Source organism: Peromyscus maniculatus, chromosome 5, assembly GCF_049852395.1.
Source record: "Peromyscus maniculatus bairdii isolate BWxNUB_F1_BW_parent chromosome 5, HU_Pman_BW_mat_3.1, whole genome shotgun sequence".
NCBI lineage: Eukaryota > Metazoa > Chordata > Mammalia > Rodentia > Cricetidae > Peromyscus > Peromyscus maniculatus.
Genome location: NC_134856.1, coordinates 118547469 through 118568988, shown reverse-complemented (window position 1 = coordinate 118568988; position 21520 = coordinate 118547469). Strand labels below are relative to the sequence as shown.

Below are 21520 nucleotides of genomic sequence, written 5' to 3'. Positions count from 1 at the left end.
ATATACTAATACTAAGTAATATATACCACATATATGGGCTAATGTGCCCTATACATGTTGGGATAGATAGGAATATAAAGTACATATTACAGATAGTTTTATTTTTTATTAAAACTTTTTACATATTTATATGTCTCTCAGTGTGCATGTGCCTTGTGCATGAAGGTACTCATAAAGGCCAGAAAGAGAGATGATGGATCCCTGGAAGCTGGAGTCACAGGCAGTTGTGAGTTGCCCAACATTGGTGCTGGAATTTAAACTCAGTTCCTCCAGAACAGTGGTTCTCAACCTGTGGGTCTCAACCCCTTTCACAGGGCTTGCCTAAGGCCGTGGTAAAACACAGATATTTACATTGCGATTCATAAGAATAGCAAAATTACAGCTATAAAGTAGCAACAAAAATAACTTTATGGTGTGGGGGCGGTCACCACAGAATGAGGAGCTGCCTTAAAGGGTGGCAGTGTCAGGAAGGTTGAGAACTCCTGCGCTAGAAGTGCCCAGTCATCCTTCCAGCCCCTAGATAGAGCTTTACAAGGGAAATTATCAGACTTTCTTGGATGTCGAGGAAGCTACCTGTGAACAAACAGAATCAGTGTTCAAACACATAAGATCCCGTGTTCCAACTTCTTTGTGCATATCATACAGTACACATTTACTCACTGAAGTCTTCCAGTTACTCTCAGAAAGGTAGCTGTGTATGCTTCTAATTAGCTGATGTGAGACAGCTTCTCCTATGCTATGGTTTAGTATTTTACTTTTTCTTTTTGGTGCTGGGCATCAAACCCAGGGCCTTATGCACGGTAAATACATATTCTATCACTGGCCTGTATCTCTCAGCCCAGGATCCCCATTTTACACGTGGGAGAACAGAGGCACACCAAGATGAAGTAAATTCTTCCGAATCACATGGTCAGTGAGACCTGGTGCAGGGTCGGTACCCAGGAGTCTGACACTGATGTCTCTGCACAGTACCTTTTGATGTGACTGACTACTGGAGGAATCCACCCTCCTGGATGGCATGAGTCATCAGAAAGCTGTGGCAGTTAATTGCAGCCCTGAGAATTGACATGGCCATCATTGAACAGACTAGAAAGCTCATAGTCAGGCAGGGCACACGTGTGACAGGTACAATTCCAGACTGTGTGAAAAGGATGACACCTCAACAGCAGCTCCCAATAGTCACCAAGACGAGCACTGAAGATGGAGCCCATTCACAAAAGTCAACACTCACCAAAATCACATCCACATGAATGAAATGCAATAACAAAATGTGAATGGGGGAAAACTGATAAAGAGTACAGGAGATCGGGGTTGGGGATTTAGCTCAGTGGTAGAGTGCTTGCCTAGCAAGCACAAGGCCCTGGGTTCGATCCTCAGCTCAAAATAATAATAATAATAATAATAATAATAATAATAATAATAATAATACAGAAGAGTAACATCATGTTTATCTTCAGGGATAGGGAATAATTTGCTTGTTTGTTTAAGACAGGATCTCTTGTAGCCCAAGCTGACCTGGAACTCACTATATAGAATCAAGGACGACAGTGAATTCTGATCTTCCCGCCTCTAACTCCTAAATGCTGGCATCTCTTGAATGCCTCACCACACCGAGCTTCAGAATAATTTATTTGTGGGGGTGGGGGTGGGGGAACATGTGGAAGCCGGAAGTCAACCTTGGGTGTTGTTCTTCAGGTGTAGGGGGATAAAGTTTCTAACTTGACCTACACAACTCAACAGCTAGTGAGCATCCCAAGGATCTACCCATCCTGTCTCCCACCGCTGAGATGGCAAACACGAGCCATCATAGGCAACGTTTCAAAACTGTTGCCTCTGGAGATAGAACTCAGGGCCTTATACTTGCGTGGGTAGTACTTTACCAGCTGAGCTATCTTGGGTAGCCCAAGGCAATAGTTGTTTTTTTTTTTTTTTAAGATTTATTTATTTATTTTATGTGCATTGGTATTTTGCCTGCATGTGTGTCTGTGTGATGGTGTTGGATCCCCTGGAACTGGAGTTCCAGACAGTTGTGAGCTGCCATATGGATGGGCACTGGGAATTGAACCCAGGTCCTCTGGAAGAGCAGCCAGTGCTCTCAACCTCTGAGCCATCTCTCCAGGCCCAAGACAATACTTCTTTTTTTTTTTTTTTTTTTTTTTTTTTTTTTGGTTTTTCGAGACAGGGTTTCTCTGCGTAGCTTTGCGCCTTTCCTGGAGCTCACTTGGTAGCCCAGGTTGGCCTCGAACTCACAGAGATCCGCCTGGCTCTGCCTCCCGAGTGCTGGGATTAAAGGCGTGCGCCACCAACGCCCGGCCTAAGACAATACTTCTTTAAGATACAAAGTATTCTCCATAAAGGAAGGGGTTGATAAACTCAACAGTATAAAATTAAAAATATGTGTGCAGCTAAGGCACATAAACAGAAGATATTTGCAACAAGTCTGAATACAACGAAAGATCCACATCAGGCTACACAAAGGAACTCTCTGAAAACAAACAGTGAATCATCAAGAAAAGACAGTCCCTAGAAAACTGAGCCCCATGTGGTATCAATAGCCTGCAGTCCCAATACTCAAGAAGTTGAGTGGACTGCTGAGAGTCTAGGTCAGCCTGGGCTACATTCTGCAGTCCTAGACTAACCTGAGCTACATAATGACTCTCAAAAATAAACAAATTTACAAAGAAAATATGCAATGAGTTTGAATAAATACTTAGGGAAAAAAGAAATCCAAATTGCCTATTATTATTAATTAGTAATCAGGAAGATAATTAAAACAATAATAGGAGTGTCATTTAGTTCTTTTTTTTTTTTTTTTTTTTTTTTTGGTTTTTCGAGACAGGGTTTCTCTGCGTAGCTTGTCATTTAGTTCTTACTACATTGGCAAAGAGTAAAAAGTCTGGCAATATTAAATTTTGGTGAGGATGTAGAGTAACAAAAAATATTCTCATTCAGCAAAGTTTCTAATTAATTAATTAATTATATTTTAACGTTTATGGGTATTTTCCTGCTTCTATGTTTGTGTACCACATACATGTTTAGTGCCCACAGAGTCAGAAGAAGGAACCAGATCCCCTGGAACTGGAGCTACAGAGTGTTATCAACCTCATGTAGGTTCTGGGAACTTAACCCGAGTCCTCTAGGAGAGCAGCCAGTGCTTTTAACCACTTAGCCATCCTTCCAGCATTCAGCAAAGTTTTTTAAAAAGATAACCATGGGACAGGGGAGTGGTTCATATGCAAGCCTGGCAGCCTGAGTCCAATCTTTGGGACAGTGGAGAGAATTCGTGAGAGTTGACTTCTGACCTACAAACTGCTGTAGCACATGCCTGCTCACATACTACTACTAATAAATAAAATTAAATTTAAAAAAAGATTTCTGCCTCTGTTTGGCACCTGCAGTCTTGTGCACATACCCACAAATGCATACACATAATGAAGGTCAATTATAACTCAGTAAAGTTGGAAAAATAGCCCACATTTGATGTTAGTGATAGCAACTGGAATATTTACTTTGGAAAACTTTGTAACTAATAGCACAAAGTCAAAAGATACAAGTATCCCTGTCAGGCATGGTGGTGCAGCGGTGGTGCACACCTTTAAATCCAGCACTTGGAAGGTAGAAACAAGCAAATCTCTGAGTTCGAGGCTAGCCTGGTCTACATATCGAGGTCCAGGACGGCCAGGGAAACCCTGTCTTGAAAAACCAAACAAGCAAACAAACAAGTATCCTATGACACAACCTGACACAACCATCACCTTTCATATCCATCCTGGAGAAACATTTACACAATAGAAAGGAAAAATATTTAGAAGAAAGGTCTTGTTCTGGGTAGTTTCATGTCAACTTGACACAAGCTAGAGTTATCTGAAAGGAGGGGACCCCAACTGAGAATGATCCATAAGATTTGGCTGTAGGGCATTAATTAGTGATTGATGGGAAAGGGCACAGATTATTGTGTGTGGTGCCATCCCTGGGCTTGTGGTCCTGGGTTCTATAAAGAAAAAAAGCAGGCTGGGCAGGCCAGTAAACAGCACCCCTCCATTGCCACTGCATCAGCTCCTGCTTCCAGATTCCAGCCCTGCCCTGGCCTGACTTCCTCCAGTGACGGACTAAGATCTGGAAGTGTGAGCAAATAAACCATTTTCTCCACGCGTTGCTTTGGGTTATGGTGTTTCATCACGGCAATCGTCACCCCAGCTAAGACAGGTATTGACAGCCTTTTGCGTAAGAGTCAAAATATAGAACGGCTCCAATGTCCACCAAGAGTAAAGTGGGAAATGGCATTGTGGGAATCCAGAGGGCTGGCTACAAGGCGCGAGCAACAAAATCACAGCTACAGGCATCAACATGGCTGCGTCTCGTCATACCGCTGACTGGGACAAACAAGTAGCAGAAGTAGTTTGGCAGGGATGGTGTCCAGTCCCTGTAATCCTAGCACTCAGGAAGTAGAAGCAGGAGGATCATGAGTTTGAGGACAATCAATTTCCAATTTAATAATTCCTTTTTACTCATCTTTTGACATAAGAAAATAATGAAAAGCCCTTCCCAAACCTAAAACCTAAGTTTTGTTTGTTTGTTTTTTGTGAGGGTGGGGGGTGGGGGTGGGGGTGGGGGGTGGGGGAAATGGTTAGGGAGGCAGAGTCTCAATATGCAGCCGCGGCTGGCCTTGAACTTGCTATGGAGACCATGCTGACCTCCTCCTGCTCCTGCCTCCCAAGTGCTGCCTTAAAGGCGTTCACACACCTGAGACTTTCATTTGGATTGCAACCAAGTACAGAGCTATCCAGAAAGCACTAGCTGGTTCTCTAGATGTGTGATTAAAGTCAGTCTCTGACAGCAAATAGATAGCTGCTTAACCCGAGGTTCCCATCCACAGCCTGGCTTTGGTTTTTCTAGGAGCCACTTAAATCTTCCCCACTTGTTAAGCTGCAAAGATTGAAACAAAATGTTTGCTGGCAAAACAAACACTGGTTTTAAAATCCTCCACTCGAGTGGCTGGGTAAAATACCTGTTTACTGAAACAAATGTTTTATTTGGAGAACGCCTGTTTGTGTGGTCGTTTTCCAAGAAACACACCAGGATTACCAGGAGGGTGATGTCACACCTTGATAGAAGCTGGCATTTTAGGGCAACTTCACAAAGTTTACTCTCAGAGGACAAAACAACAAAGGGTAAGTCAAGCGGTTAACAGCTCAATCCCACACCTGAAATGCTCCGGCTGTGTCCTTGACTGGACCAGCTCCATCCTTCCCCAGGGAACGTCTTACAGAGTCAGGTGAGTTTCGCAAATGACATCATTATACTAACTGATAATGGTAATTTTAGAGCCAGGTCTGTCTCCGGAGAGTTGTGAGTTCGGGTCCTCATATGGGATGTGTTGTGTTGTGTCGTGTGTGGAGGCTGCGGGTCAACATCAGCAGCAGTTTCCTCTTTCACTCTCCACCTTATATTTGTACGGTGATGCTTTATTTGTGCTGAAATGTGATTTTATTTGTAAGTTAATAAAGTTGCCTGGGGATCAGAGCTAAGAGCAAGCCATTAAGCAGAAGTCTGGTAGTGGTAGCGCACACCCTTAATCTGATCACATGGCAGACAAAATCTCTGTGTGTTCAAGGGCATAGCCAGCATGGAGACACACGCCTTTCATCCCAGTACCAACCATAGAGACCTGAAGGTCTGAATAGACAGGCAGTGATGAAGAAATCATGTAGATGGGTTTAGAACCAATGAGAAGGCAGAACAGAAAGGCAATTAAAAAGACAGGACACAGGAAGAAGGTCTCTCTCTCAGGGGAAGGACAGCATCGATATGTAAGATAAGGTGGTCTTCACTCTTGGCTACTGCCCAATCTCTGGGCTCTTAACTCTTTTTTTTTTTTTCTTTCTTTTTCTTTTTTTTTTGGTTTTTCGAGACAGGGTTTCTCTGTGTAGCTTTGCACCTTTCCTGGAGCTCACTTTGGAGACCAGGCTGGCTTCGAACTCACAGAGATCCTCCTGCCTCTGCCTCCTGAGTGCTGGGATTAAAGGCGTGCGCCACCACCGCCCGGCTCTACTCTTAACTCTTTATTTGGCTCTGTGTTTCTTATTTAACAAGACCGTTTAGAAATACATCTACATATTTGAGACAAGGTCTTTTACTGAACCTAGGGCTCCCTCTTCTTGGTCTTCCTGGCCAGCAAGTGCTCAACACTGGCCTCTCTGCACTTCCCAGTTCGGGGGTTACCGGCTACCAAGTCCGGATTTATTTATTTTTTAATGCAGGTAATAGAGATCCAAACTCGAGTCCTCCTGCTGGGGCAGCAAGCGTTCTACCCACTGAGCCGTCTCCCTAGCCCCAAGTGCCATTTCTGAATAAGATTCCTAAGTGCCGGGCGGCGGCGGCGGCGGCGGCGGCGGCGGCGGCGGCGGCGGCGCACGCCTTTAATCCCAGCACTCGGGAGGCAGAGCCAGGCGGATCTCTGTGAGTTCGAGGCCAGCCTGGTCTACAGAGCGAGCTCTAGGACAGCCAGAGCTACATAGTAAAGCTCTGTCTCAGAAAGAAAGAAACAAACAAAAATATCATAAGCACCCTGAAATGCCTCGATTCACCACACAGTTGCACCAAGCTCAAGACAAGTCTCTAACTTGAAGACCGTCTAAGTAAACTCCCCTTATTCCCACTCCCTTTCTCTAAGACAGAGTCTTGCTATGTAGCCCTGTATGCTCAGGTACTTGTTTTGTAGCCTAGGTTATCCTATTACGGAAATCCTCCTGTCTCAGTCTTCCAAGTGCTGGGGTTATTTCCCATCAAGGATTTAATTTAAGTACCAAGGTAACATAAAAGAGAGCTATGGGACCCAGTGTTTAATTTCATATGGAAGGCTCCAGTACACATAACATTTGATCAATTAGAATTCTCTTAAGGTTTAAGGATTTTCATCAATGCTTCTTTCTTTCAGGTGTGGTGGTAATTCCAGCACTCTGGTGGTAGAGACAGGAGGATTAGGAGTTCAAAGGCAGCCTCTGTTGAATAATGAATTTGATTGAGGTCAGCCTGGGCCGTATGAGACCCAAACAAATAAGATCTCAGACAAACAAATAAACAGTCTTCTGTTAATGTCAGGCTTTAAGGAATAAAATGGATCATCACTGACCATAGTAAGGGTTTCCTAACAAAGCATGTCCTCCTGTCTTTAAAAAACATTTGCATATAGCCAAGTATCCCCATATCTTCATTTATATGCTACTAAGATATGTTATAAAATATGCAAAATGGGGCAACACAAGGGATTTAGTAGACATTATTTGAAGGAAGTTGTACCAATGACCACTAAGAAATAAGGTTGGTGAAGTGGCTCGGCAGGTAAAATTGTCCTCTGGTTTGCACATTCACACTATGGTACATGCACGCCTGCCTGCACACATATGCACACACACCACACACAGACGTCATCATCATCATCATCATCATCATCATCATCAAAGAAATAAGAGTATGAAAAGAAAGGATGGGCATGTAGCTCAGTGGTAGAGTGTGTGGTTAGCATGCACAAGGCCCTAGTATTGGGAGAAAAACAAAACAAAACAAAACAAAAACCAGAAACAGCGTCAATATCATCAGAGAAATCAAAATCTCAATGAGGGGGCTGGAGAGATGGTTCACTGGTTAAGAGCACTGTCTGCTTTTCCAGAGGACCCAGGTTCAATTCCCAGCACCTATATGGCAGCTCACAACTGTCTATAACTACAGCTCTGGGGTTTTTGACACCCTCACACAGATATACATACAGGTAAACTACCAATACACATATAAATAAACAAATAAATAAAAATTTCAATGAGATTCCACTTTAATTTCAATAAGGTGGTGAGAATTTGTTGTTTGAGACATGGTCTTACCATATAGCCCAGGCTGGCCTGGTTTGAACTCATAGAGATCTATCTGCCTGCTTCTGCCTCTTGAGTGCTGGGATTAAAGGTGTGTACCACCATGCAGCCTGGATGTCAAGAATTTTGAAAAATGGAAAATAAGAAATACTAGCAGAGACATGAAGAAATCTGTGCCCTGTGCATTGCAGGAAGGAATGTAAAATGGTGCAACCACAGGGAAACACAGCTTGGTAGCTCCCCCAAAAGTTAAAGAACTTGACTATATGACCCAACAATCCCAATCCCACTGATACCTGCAAGCCAGTATTTCTGGCAGCATCATTCAAATCAGCTAAGGGCCACAAACAACACAGGAGCCTGTTCTCACCATGAAATTGAGTGATTAAAAGGAAACCTTAGGACATGTGGAGACTAAAGAAGGTGGGCTACACAGAGACATTAGAAAAAAAATGGAGTACTGATCCATGCTATGGCAGAGATGAATCTTGAAAAAAAAGTATGCTAGATGAAAAAGCAAGACTCGAAAAAATAAAGACAACTATGTCCCACTGCTATGAAATATCCAGAATGTCCACAGGGAAGAGCAAGTAGACTAGAAGTTATAAGAGTCTTGAGCAAAATATGATAGGGAGTTAATACTTAATGAACACAGGAGTTTTGTTTGGCGGTGATTGAAAAAATGTTGACAGTAGAGAACAGTGCTACGTTCAAACACTATGGACGCAACACATGCCACTGGCTTATGTGCTTTAATTAGTTACACTAGCAAATTTTATGCTACAAGGTCACGATGGAATAGTTTATCTTGAAAATCCAACACTACAGAAGGAAAGGCAAAAATTCATAAGGTGATGTTCTGTTTCTCCTCACATCCCAGAGGGCCTCTCTGCATGATACAGGGTGGGCAGCTTCCAAGCCAAGATCAGCCCTCACGAGTGAACTAAGCGGTAGGGGGAATATTGGGAAGATATTTAAGCCTACAGCTAAAAATTTATTTTATTTTTAACTTCATGAGAAGAGGACCTTGAAAGTAACCTTTCCATAGAACATAGAACCCTTTCCATAGGGTCCAGAGACCCTAGGAGGTCTTATTGTCCCTCACACCACAGACCTGGAAATCTGAATTATACAACCATGATAAAACACTAGAAAAGCCCCCTTTCACTTTGGCAAGGCATTCAGGAGTGCATTCGCTCCCTCCATGCCAGGGCCCATGTACCCTTCTAAAACATACTATGTGCTCTTTTCAGTCTTTCTCTCTTCTCACGTGGAGTAGAATATTCTAAGGTGTGTTAGTTTTGATTATATTGCACTTGTTTAACTCTGTGAAGCTGTGTTACTTTACCTGTGTAAAACACCTGATGGTCTAATAAAGAACTGAACGGCCAATAGCAATGCAGGAGAAAGGATAGGCAGGGCTGGCAGGCAGAGAGAATATATAGAAAGAGAAAACTGGTAGGAGAGAGCTAAGATCTAGGAGCCAGAGAAGGAGGAGGACTCCAGGGTCCAGCCACCCAGCTACACAGTAAGCCACGGAGTAAGAGTAAGATTTACAGAAGTAAGAGAATGGGAAAAGCCCAGAGGCAAAAGGTAGTCGGGATAAGTTAAGAAAAGTTAGCTAGAAACTAAGCCAAGCTAAGGCCGGGCATTCATAAGTAATAATAAGCCTCCATGTGTTATTTATTTGGGAGCTGGGTAGCAGGCCCCCCAGAAAGAGCAAAAACCTCCAACAATACTCAAGTAAGACCCAAGTCCCAATTTAACTTATTCCTTTCCAAAGCTATTTTCAAAGTCATTTTCATCGCGCCCCCTTACCCCACCCCGGGCTCAAGAGCATCAATCACGGGGCAAAATGACAGGAAATAATAAAAAGATTAACAGCTCAAGTCCAAGTAGCACCAACACTGCCCATGCCCAGCGTGTCAAGTATGAGGCTGGCTGAGGACCAAAGTCATCAAAAGTAAGACACACAGAGGCTGAGAGCTCAGCTGACGTTTTAGGAGTCTGCAGCAGTTCTGCGGAACACAGGACTGGCAAGGCTAAGGGGCACAGCCGTGAGACCACATACTTTCACAGTAGTGTGGCACTAAGGTTTCCATTTAATCACACAGTTTCACTGCACAAACAGCCTTGTATGGAGTGCTACAGTTTTTTGTTTGTGTGTTTGTTTGTTTTCCCTGAGACAGACAGGTTTCTTTGTGTAACAGTCCTGGCTGTCCTGGAGCTTGCTTTGTAGACCAGGCTGGCCTTGAGCTCACAGAGATTCACCTGCCTCTACCTCCTAAATGCTGGGATTAAAGGCGTGCGCCACCACTGCCAGGCTGCAGTTTAGGGTTTAAAAGTTGGAGTACTTCTCTAGTTCAACAAGAAACCAACCAACAACCTCGGATTTAAAACAAAAGCTAACCTTAAGATAATGTTCCACTCCCAAGACAGTCTCAACTCAGTTTTTTTTTTTTTTAGAGATCTGCAATTTGACAATATGAATTAATTGTTTCTTTACTCCAGCAGTCTTATTGAAACTCACAACTATTTCTAAATATTCTAAAAATGCAGTATGAAATAGTCAACGCATACCATTAGGTGCATAGTGTGACTGCCTAGCATCTGTGAGGTCCCAGGTTTCATACCTAGCCCCATAAAAAAATAAATAAATAATAGGGCCTCCTAAATTAATCATTTAAGGGGCAGTCCTTGGCTGCTTATGCCTGTGTCCTTACATAGCTCAGCTGGGAGAATGCTTGTCTATCACGCAGGAAGCCTTGGGTTCAATCCTTAGCACTGTAGATCCTCCAATGTGGCCGTGCACACCTGTGATCCTAGCACTTAGGAGGTAGAGGCAGGAGGATCAGAAATTCAAGATAATCTTATACATGAGACTGTTTCAGGTTGAGAGATGGCGGGGAGAATGAATCTCATCTGGAGCCCTGTATTTCTACACTATCATAGTATAAGGAATTAGAAATAGCTGCTACACCTGTTTCTAAATTGGTTCTAAGGAGTCATACTTGGGAGGAGAGGGCACCAGGACTGTGAGGATGTGAATATTCAGGTGTTCATTCAGGTGATCAGCCATCTTCCAAGTTGTTGATGAAACTCTACACTACTTATGCCTGATTTGAATGCTATCATTAAAAAAAAAAAAAACTATTGTTAATTCAGTCTTATCAGGAAAAAAGAGTCGTACTAATTCAGAGACGTGAACATCATGAATATTGTTTAAAACGTGTTCTGCTTTCACCTGGCTCACGCCTTTAATCCCAGCCAACACTGGAGGCAGAGGCAGAAGGATCTCTGTGAGTTCGAGGCCAGCCTGGTCTACAGCACAAGTTCCAGGACAGGGTCTAAAGGCTACACAGAGAAATCCTGTCTTGAAGAAAAATAAAAAAGTGCTCTGCTTTAATTCCAACATTGATATTGATTAATAATTCTCTTCTCTAGGCCTTCTAACATACTATTTAAAAAGTTGCCAAACTGGTTTTAATACATCTTTTTAAGGCCGATAGGCAAAAAGCAGTTTTGAGTAAAATCAGCTTATTCTATGAGTTTCATAAATCCAGCAGTACTTTCAAGCAGACCGCCATGAAATAAACTATACATGTCCCCAGCTGCCACAGCTGTGGGAGGGCATTTCTCTTTTGGAAAAACACCCAAAACGTTGGAACTGAAGCTGACCGGCTGGAGTGATGGCCTTCAGATATGCTTTGTGGGCTTTTATGAATGTCTGCGGGGAAACGGTAAGTAATTGTGACAAGAACATTTTAAAATGGACTCTTGGGCTGCAGAGATGGATAAGTGGTTAAGAGACGCACTGCTCTCCTAGAGGACCAGAGTTCGACTTGACTCATAACCACCTGTAACTCTAGCCCCAGGGGATCTGATCCCGCTAGTGTCCAGCACTCCAGTGAACACAGCAAACCCCTGCACACACAGAACAGGGTGGAGTGTGGGGTGAACCTTCTGTCACTTACAATCTTCACCGTCAGTTGTAAACATGAGCTTTCGCCTGCTCATTCCCCAGGCAAGTCATACTGTAGACACATGAGCTGTTCCCTTTATACCTAATAAACAAAAAGAAGAGCCAGCGATCACTTTGTAGCTGGATAGGTAATACTGGACTGACTGAAAGTTGGCTGTGACAAAATGTCTGACTGCTGTTCAATAGAACATACATTTCTTTTGTAGCAATAATAAATAAAGACACATACGTAGGTGGGTATTTCTTGCATCCATGGCTATAGGCTTTTAGAATTTAAGTCCAAATTTCTGACGATACATCTGTGTTTAGGCTAGTAGACCCTGTGAGACCTTGTGGGCTTACAGCCTGTGGCTCGCCTCATCTCACCTTAGACTGACAGAGCTGCCTTGAGACGTCAGCCAAACAGTCTGCTCCTGAGAACACTGCCAATCGCCACACCCTAGGTCTGTGAATCCAAAGGTACAGGAAGTGGTCTGCCCAAGCTGGGTTATTGCATCATCTCCACAGGCTTCCATGTACACAGTTTGAGTCACTGCCCACCACACAGGGCTCAGAAATGCCACCTCCTTCCAACCCAGCCAGGCAGAGGACTTGAGGTATCCATCCTCTCTTCCAGACCACTGCTAAATTTGGAAGGCAGCAGGTCACTAGGATAAAAACAACTCTGAGTGCTGCCTGTCAAGGGCTGTCCCTGCAACCCCCAAACAGAGGACAGGTTTGATGAGAATGCATGGAAAGCTGGAACTTTCTTGGTCTCCTTAGGAGAGTCGCAGGAGGCCTGGGGTTGTCTCAAGCTGGACCGTAAACTGGTGAAGGCAAAAGTTATGCCAAGGATCCACACCAGGATGTTCTAAGAGGATTATTAAAAAAAAAAAAAAAACCAGACTGCTGACCCCAGGAGGATTTGATGCTGTGCCTGAGGGTGGGGCGCCTTAATCTGATGAGGCAGGTCAGGAGCCACTGAGCTAAAGCACTTTGGTTAGAACAGTGCTGAGCCATCTCTTGGGCTCTCCAAAAAGCCCCAGAAATGACTAATGTGTGGTCTATGAGGAGGGAGATTTCACAAATTGGATGGAGGCACATTTTCACTGAGAATGATCCCTAAAACTGGTCTTTTGCCAACTGGTTCCAACTCAGGTGCTCAGTCACACCTGGGACCCGCCATCACTTCCAGTGAGTGATGCAGACATCCATGACTCACCCATTCCCCTAAGTCGCTTAAACCCAGGTTCCAACATGACCTCGAACACAAGTTTTTCTCAAAGAGAACTTTTCCGTTTGTTTTGAACACAGGCTCTCTGTGAATCTTCTTATTACTCAAAGCATCTAGATATACATCATCAGGTACCTTGTCCTGCCCTTACACATCCTATAAAATATCGACATTTTCTTTTTTAATATTTACATTTTCATTATTGATGTGTGTATATGTGCGTGCATGTGTGTGTGGGTGCCTGTGGAGGCCAGAAGAGGGCATCAGATCCACTGGAGCTGAAATTACACACAATTGTGAGCTGCCCAACATGGGTGCTGGGAACCATACCCAGGTCCTCTGAAAGCAGCAAGCACTCTTAACCACTGAGCCATCTCTCCATAAAAATTATTTTTTGATTTATAATAAAAAAAATTATTTTTTTATTATATTTTGCATATACTAGGTAGGTATACACCACTAAGTTACATCCCCACTCCCATTTCCTTTGACAAAAGTCATTCTCATTGTCCTCTTGGGTTCCTGCAATAGCTATGCATGTTCCTTAAACTCCTGCTGTAACCTGAACCCCAAGGCTGACTGCCTCCGAATCTAACTTTGATTTCCTACAACCTACCTTGGTGATATGGCAGGGTCCTTTCCAGACCACTGCAATAAAGTGAATAGAATAAAGTGAGTCACACAGAATTTTTTTGGTTTCCCTCAGCATATTCAAGTTATGTTTAATTGTGCTAGAGTCTATTAACTATGCAACATTATGTCTAATAAAATGATGAACATATTTTATTTATTTATTTTTTGGGTTTTTGTGACACATGGTTTCTCTGTGTAGTCCTGGCTGTCCTGAACTGTCTTAGTAGATCAAGCTGGGCTCGAACTCACAGAGATCTGCATGCCTTTGCCTCCCCAGTGCTGGGATTAATGTGCCACCACTACCCATCTGTCCATACTGTATTATTGTTAAAAATTGCTAACAATCATCTGAGCTATTGGAAAAATGGATTTATTTGACTCGGGGTTGGACAAACTCTTAATAGATAGCAGTATCTACCAAGCACAAACTGAGGTATGTCTATATTTTCCCTGCTTAAAGTTTTCCCATAATTCCCCATTATCTGCAGATAAGGTCCCGATACCGAGACTGGCTAGCTATTCCTTGTCCCTAATTGGTCTGTCCCTAATCTTATCACTGAAATGACAAATTTCATACCTGATTCATCTTTTCCAGCAAAGCTGGTCAACTCAGATTCCTGGTGTGTGCTCTGTAACTTCAGGCCTCTTGGCTCACAGGTTCAGAGCATGAGGACTGCCTTCTTTCTAGCTATAAAAATCATGTCCATCATTTAAGGCCCAAGTTCAAGTCTTAAGACCTTCCTCAGAACTACTTCCTGATGGTTGTCACCTGTCATCCATCGTCCCAGAACATTCCCAGCACCCTGGAACACCCAAGCATGAACTCGGGTGTGTGCTTTCTCTGATCCCTTCCGGGTACCTTCTGCAGTCATTTCTGACAAGGTAAGCTTGACACTCGGCGCTTTATAGCCCCACCAGCCTAGCCTGCTGTGTTCTCTATTCCTTCAGGAATTTTCAGTGACAGTTTTTGTCCAGCCCCTCACTGGTAGTCATTCACACACTGGCTGGTGGTAACACCACCCTAAAAACCAGCCAGTCTTTTCTTTTTATACAGATGAAATGTGCAAGCTCACTGTCAACATTTTAGAGAAATAGAAGCCAGAAGAAAAACATATTTAGACCTTCGCTTTACCTCTCCACAACTGACTTCTGTACATGAATCCACCATCTTCTCTTCTGCCTGCTTTGTTTACTGATGATGTTTTTTAAAGTCTGGACAACTAAGCTTCTCACATTTGTCATCTAGCTATCACCTTCAATGAGACCTTATTGGATTGACATTTTTTTTTTTAAGGAACATCCATTTGTTAGTCTGTAATTCCCACAGTGCTTAACACAGTACATAGTATAGGTAGATCAGATGTTCAAATATGTGCTCATTTAAAAAATATTTTGGGGGCTGTCAGTGAGTAGATGGCTCCTAACACATCACCCATAGCAACGCATGTGAAAATCTGATATAATGAATAGGTAACTTCTCCCTCCTCAGGACAGCTGTCTTTCTGTGTACACTGTGTAGTTCTGACTGGCCAGGAACTTGCTCTGTAGAACAAGCTGGTCTCAAACTCACAGAAATCTGCCTGCTTCTGTCTCCTAAGAGTTGGGATTAAAGACATGTGCCACCACCTCCCAGTGACAACTTCTTTAAAAAAAGTTTTTTCCCCCAGTACTGGAGAACAAACCCAGGGTCTCACCTATGCCTCAAGTGCTCTATCACTGAGCCATATCCCTACTTTGCATAGATGATTTCTTTTTCTTTTCTTTTTTTTTTTTTTTTTTTTTTTTTTGGTTTTCCGAGACAGGGTTTCTCTGTGTAGCTTTGCGCCTTTTCCTGGAACTCACTTGGTAGCCCAGGCTGGCCTCGAACTCACAGAGATCTGCCTGCCTCTGCCTCCCGAGTGCTGGGATTAAAGGCGTGCGCCACCACCGCCCGGCTTCTTTTTCTTTTTTTGAGATAGGGTTTCAGTGTGTATCCATGGCTGTCCTGGAACTCAGTCTGTAGACCAGGATGGCCTTGAACTCAGAGATCCATCTGCCTCTGCCTCCCCGGTGCTGGGATTAAAAGCGTGTGGCACCATTCCTGGCTACATAGATGGTTTCTTTAGAAAGCACCCCAAAAGGTACAGAGGAATGAGACTTTATGGGGCCAGTGAGATGGTTCAGTGGGTGACAGCGCCTGCCACTAAGACTAATAACCTCAGTTTGATCCCTAGAATCCTCGTGGCAGGAGGAGGGAACTCCATGTACACCATGGCACATGGACCCACATATATACACAAGCAAGAAAAATGCAAATTTTTTTGAGACAGGGCATCTCTTTATAGCCCTGGTTGTCCTGGAAGTCAAGCTGTAGACCAGGCTGACTTCAAATTCAGAGATGTGCCTGCCTCTGCCTCCTGAATATTAGGATTAAAGGCATGAACCACTACTTCCCAGCTAATAAAAAGTCCTGTTGTTAACTCTTTATTGACATATATTCCTTCCACAATTTAATTTGTGTTCTAAATCTGGTTTGTAACTAAAGGCAGATCATCCTATATAGAAGAATCATGAATTCAGAGGTGAAATTTGGAGAAAGGGTAGGTGGGAAAAGGACATTTACTGCTTCATTTTACTTAAAGTTTCTTTTTTTTTTTGTTGTTGTTGTTGTTTTTTGTTTTTTCAAAACAGGGTTTCTCTGTGTAGTTTTGGTGCCTGTCTTGGATCTTGCTCTGTAGACCAGGCTGGCCTCAAACTCATAGAGATCCGCCTGCCTCCGCCTCCCTAGTGCTGGGATTAAAGGCATGCACCATCGCCACCAGGTGCCATTTGAAATTCTAAATAAAGCCTTTGCATGGCTTATGCAAACATCCTAAGTAAAAATAACAATGTTTGTTTTCTAGTTGAAATAAAGATTCCAAAGCCCAGTCTTTGGGCTGGAGAGATGGCTCTGTGGTTAAGAACACTTGCTACTCTTCAGAGGACCCGGGTTCAGTGCATGTATACCCCCATGTTGGCTCACAACCATCCACTACTCCAGTTCCAGGACGTCTGCCACCTTCTTCTGACTTCTTCAGGTACCAGGCACACATGTGATACACATACATACATGTAGACAAACACACTCCTATGCATAAAATTAAATTTAAAGATCCACAATCCTTTACTGGAATAGAGGCCAGCTGTTCCAATAACTAACATTTGGGCTGGAAGTACCACTGAATGATAGACTGTGCTTAGGGTCTGCAAGGCCCTGGGTTCAATCTCCAGCATCAAGAGAAATGAACAAGAGAGCTGGACGTGGTGGCGGTTTATCTGTCATCCCAGCACTTAGAAGGCAGAGGCATGAAGACTGCTGTAAGTGACAAGCTAGCCTGGTCTAAATAGAAAGTTTCAGGCCAACCAGGGCCACTTCAATCCCATACCCAATTTAAAAAAAAAAAAATCTTTCTTTTTTTGTAGATGAAATCTCTACAAAAGTTTTCACGGCGAAATAATCAACCTCCCTTTACATATTTAGAGTACGATTCAATTGATAACAAATACATTTTCCTGGTTGTTCTTTGTTTTTGCTTCTTCAGACAAGGTGGCCTCAAAGTGGCTCTGTAGCCAGGATGACCTTGAACTCCTGATCCCCTTTCACTCCCCAGGCCTGTGTCCTCCTATCCAGCTCAATGGCCCAGGATTTGTAGTCTCTTTGAAGTATATACTTTTCCAAAGCAAGATCCATCTTGACCCATGTGGACTTCTTTGGAAATAAACAGAACTTCACATTAATTCCTAAGCCCCTGGCTACCTAACTCCGAAGATGACCCTGGAGAACCAGGCACCCCGTTGACCTCTGAGCAAAAACTCCAGCGTCCACGGATTTCTCAGCTCATGGGTTCCTCAGTCCTGTCCCTACACCATGTGACTCTGGTCCACCACATGGAAGGAAAATGGGACAGAAACTAGGAAGTGTCCGAGAGAAGTCTGAGTTACAAATTCCACGAACACCAGCCCCTCCTTGTGCGGGCCCAGCTTGCCTCTGTGTCCCTTGCCTCCACGCCCCCCCCCCCTTTTCTTCTTTCTTTTCCTGTCTCCTCTGCCTTCATCCCCAAAGGCCATCACTTTCAAATCTCAATTCCTCCTTCCTTATCACGTGCCCGGGTTGTGAGCTGCTCCAGCACTCAGGAGGAACTCAGCAGCTTCTTCTGCTTTGAGAGGGCTGGACCCCTTCCCTCCTCCTTCTCCTTTTAATAAAAGGCTTTTACTGTTTGTTTCTCAGGCCTTCCCCAAATACAAAACTGTGACTGTCCCCTGTTCCTTCCAACTCCAGGGTATCAACTTCAAACTTTTGTATCTACTTAGTCAGCTACTGTTAAGAACTGTGGTAAATTTATGTCTTCTAAGACGGTAAACAGCAAACAAACACAAAACACAGCAAAGCGGGATCTCCTCCTCAGCTTTCCATTCTGGTCCCCTAAGTGCAACTGCGGTCTCCTTCAAAGCCAAGTTCACCTACAACGTTCACTGCATCACTGCATCCAAGTCAAACCCGGTTACTGAGGCAACTAAGTTTTTCTTCCCCATGGGTCACAGAGAAACACATTCGTCTGGATCTCCTGGTAACTGTCCACCTATAATGCAGCGGAACCACAACAGCAAAGGACTCGCTTTCCAAGGCTGGAGCTGGCTGCCTCGGGCGGCCAGAGGAGGGGTGTGCATCCAGTCACATTCCTGACCCACTTTCGCATCCCTTCCCTCCCCCTCCTCTTCCTCCTACTCCCCGACTGGCCGCGAGGGCGCCAGTGCTCGGAGCCACCCGCGGGCACTCCCTGGACCACGGCAGGCGGGTGCATCGGTTGTCTGGCACTGCGGGGGACCCTGAGAAAGCCCGCCCCCCCACCTCCGGCTACCCTTGCGTGTACTTCCTCCGGGTCACATGAGCTCGTGAGCACCTGTTGGCAACTTCAGCCCCAGGCCCAGACTCTTTGCTTCCCGCCCCCCACTCCCCTGCGCGCGCCCCTCCGGGCAAAGCCCCTGGTCGGAGGCAATGGGAACGCTGACTCCAGTTTGCAAACCCGCTTCCCTCCCTCAGCTGGGCTCAGGGGCCCACGGGTGTAGGGGACCCTGCCCCCCACTCCCTCTCCTCCAGGCGGAACGCAGAGGTGGGGTGCGCCCGCCGCCCGCCCCCAGCCCGACTGCGCTGGAAACCTGGGCTTCTTGTGGGCGCGGGGCGGGGATGCTGCTGAGTCCCGGCCGGGGCTGCAAGGGAGAGGGCAGGTAGCGGGCGGTGACCAGTGGGTGTGCGGTTCCGGGCGGCGGAGTCCAGGAAGGGGGCGGGAAGCAGCCGTCGCAGCTGCAACTTCTGAGCGTGCACCGCAACTCAGCAACTTTGCCTGCGCCGCGCGCCCCTCCCCCGCGTCACCAGGCCCGGCCCGGGGCTGCGCGTTGCCAGGATAGGGGACAGATCGGGAGTGCAGGCGACTGGGAAAGGGGCGAGGAACATGACAAAACTTCACTAGAGTTACGTTACGGGGCGCACCTATGTGCACCGAGGCCTTGAGGAGAACGTGCGGTCCCCCATCGGCCCACCAGGCGACTCCTGCTGGGCTCCGCGCGAGCAGAGGGGCGGGAGGATGGCGGCGGAGCCGTGGAAACTGTGCGGAGTGGGTAACGAGGGAGAGGGCTGCATGGGGCGGTCCCCTGAACCCAGCATCTTGCAGTCGGATGCAGTGCTTGGGGTAAGCGCGGCCCAGCTAGCACAAGTTCTTCTAGATCCGACCTCATCTCCGGCACCTTCCGCGCCCACCTCTTCTTAGAGGCGAAGAAGGAGGTGGCGGTGTAAACCGGCTTGTGGGGCGGAGGCTACTGTGAAGGTGACCCACCCGGAGGTCATCGGTCATCAGATACTTGTTCTGGGCTCCGAGGACAGCACGAGGCACCCTCTAGTCCCATCAGCCCAGACAGCTTGGAAAAACCCAGGGGGCGCGTCCAGGAAGACAAAATCAAAAACGTCTGAAAGGCCTACACTGACATTGAGGGTGCAGAGAATTCTGGGCCGGTCTGAGATGGTACCTAAAGTCTTTAAAGTCAGGCTCCCAGGGCAGGCTGCCCCAGATGGGGGTGGGGTGGTCCAGCCAAGGGGAAGAAGGGTGTAAACTGAAGGCTTGGACCAGTTCCACGCACTCAAGCAAAGGCGCGCTAAGAGCCTGAGCTATCAGCCACACCCCAGCCCTGGAAGCCAACCTGGCTTCCAAGCCTCCTCCCCGCCACTCACATACTTGATCTGACTCACTGTAGAGTAACTGACGCTTTACGCCTCAGCCTATTGCCCATAAAGCTAGAGATTTTAATGGTGGTGTTATGAAGTTGAGTCACTCTGGGTGTGGGGATATTCGGAAGCAAAAGGGTCATTTCAAGTGAAAGTAAACTACCTTCATGGAGAGGCCTGTCAACAAGCTGAATGGTTTAATTACATGCCATCTTAATTTAAAGAGATTTGATGCTCATTGAGGCCAGCTGGACAGTTCCTTCTGATGTGTACCTGGAAATTACTCTTGAACTCACTCGGCAAGGTCAATTCATTTCCCACTGTGAGAAGGTGCCTGGCATCTATCTGCCCCCCTCAACCCCTCTCCCTCCCGTACGTTTGTTCTTAATCTTCTCAGTTTGGGAAATACTTCCCCCTGAACATAATTTTGAAAGCCTAGAGCCAGAGCATGCGTTTCCAGAGTTGTTCCGAAGATCCTCAGCATGGCCATAAGTTATATTGGCAGGGTGGGAGGGTGGTGCCTGAGGTCCTTTATACCACATTTTATCCACTCCAAGTGCACTAGTTTTAACATCTTAGGTTTAACTTGAACATCTCTGATGACTTCTGCTTGCTGACATCCTGGCATTATTATTTTTTTTTAGGTTTTTTTTAATTTTTTTATTATGCATGCAGTGTTCTGCCTGCATGTCAAATCTCATTACAGATGGTTGTGAGCCACCATGTGGTTGCTGGGAATTGAACTCAGGACCTCTGGAATAGCAGCCAGTGCTCTTAACCACTGAGCCATCTCTCCAGCCCCCAGGCATTAAGTTTTAGACTCACTGGTTTTCCTTCTTAGTGGTCCATAAAAATAAGGAAGTTTGATAAGTACTGAGTTAAAAAAGTTTAAATCCAGTTTATTTGTTATACAGTAAGTACACCACCAGCTTTATCACAAGACTTGTCAGTGTTCAATGCAGGAAGAGGCCTCATGTCATCCAGGAGAGATTATAATGTGCACTTTTTAAAATAAAATTTAAAAAAAGTCTCCATTTGTTTGTGTGCACGCATGTGTATGTGTTCATGAGCGTGCACGTGTGTGTGTGTGTGTGTGTGTGTGTGTGTGTGTGTGCATGTGTATGTGTGGGTGGGTGTTGGTGTATAAATGTGTGCATTCGAGTGTGTTGTTGCTTAGGACTAACAGTCCTCTTTTAGGAACTGCCACTTCAGGGCTTCTACAAGATTTGAACACAATGAAGGGAAATGTTTATGTTTCAAAATGGCACCATCAGGAATTATTTAAAATAAATGTAATGTCATTACAAGAAAGAAGTAGGAAGGAAATACGCTTTTGAAGAAACATTTAAAGAACTGTTCCCATTCAGCTTCCATCAGGTGTGTTAGGAGCTGTGAATGTTTATGACAGGTCAGGAATTTTATGTATCTCAAATATATAATCAATGCTACACTGCCTTTTGTCTTATTTTAACTTGGAAAAGGTGAAAAAAATGCTTTATTTAAATTTGACTGGCTTATTGGATTAAGAGTGCAGATTGGTGGTAGACTTTCCCAGCATATGTCAAGTCCTGAGTTTGATCCCCTGAGTCCAA

General features: G+C 45.0%; 1 protein-coding gene across 1 annotated transcript in view; it reads right to left on the bottom strand.

Moving 5' to 3' along the window:
• Positions 1 to 19005, bottom strand: part of Rreb1 (ras responsive element binding protein 1) — a 185259-nt gene extending 166254 nt beyond the window's left edge. Inside the window, exon 1 of the mRNA XM_015990857.3 lies at positions 18869 to 19005. The gene's annotated coding sequence lies outside the window, so the exon portion shown is untranslated. The remainder of the gene's footprint in view (positions 1 to 18868) is intronic.
• Between the last annotated feature and the right edge of the window lie 2515 nt (positions 19006 to 21520).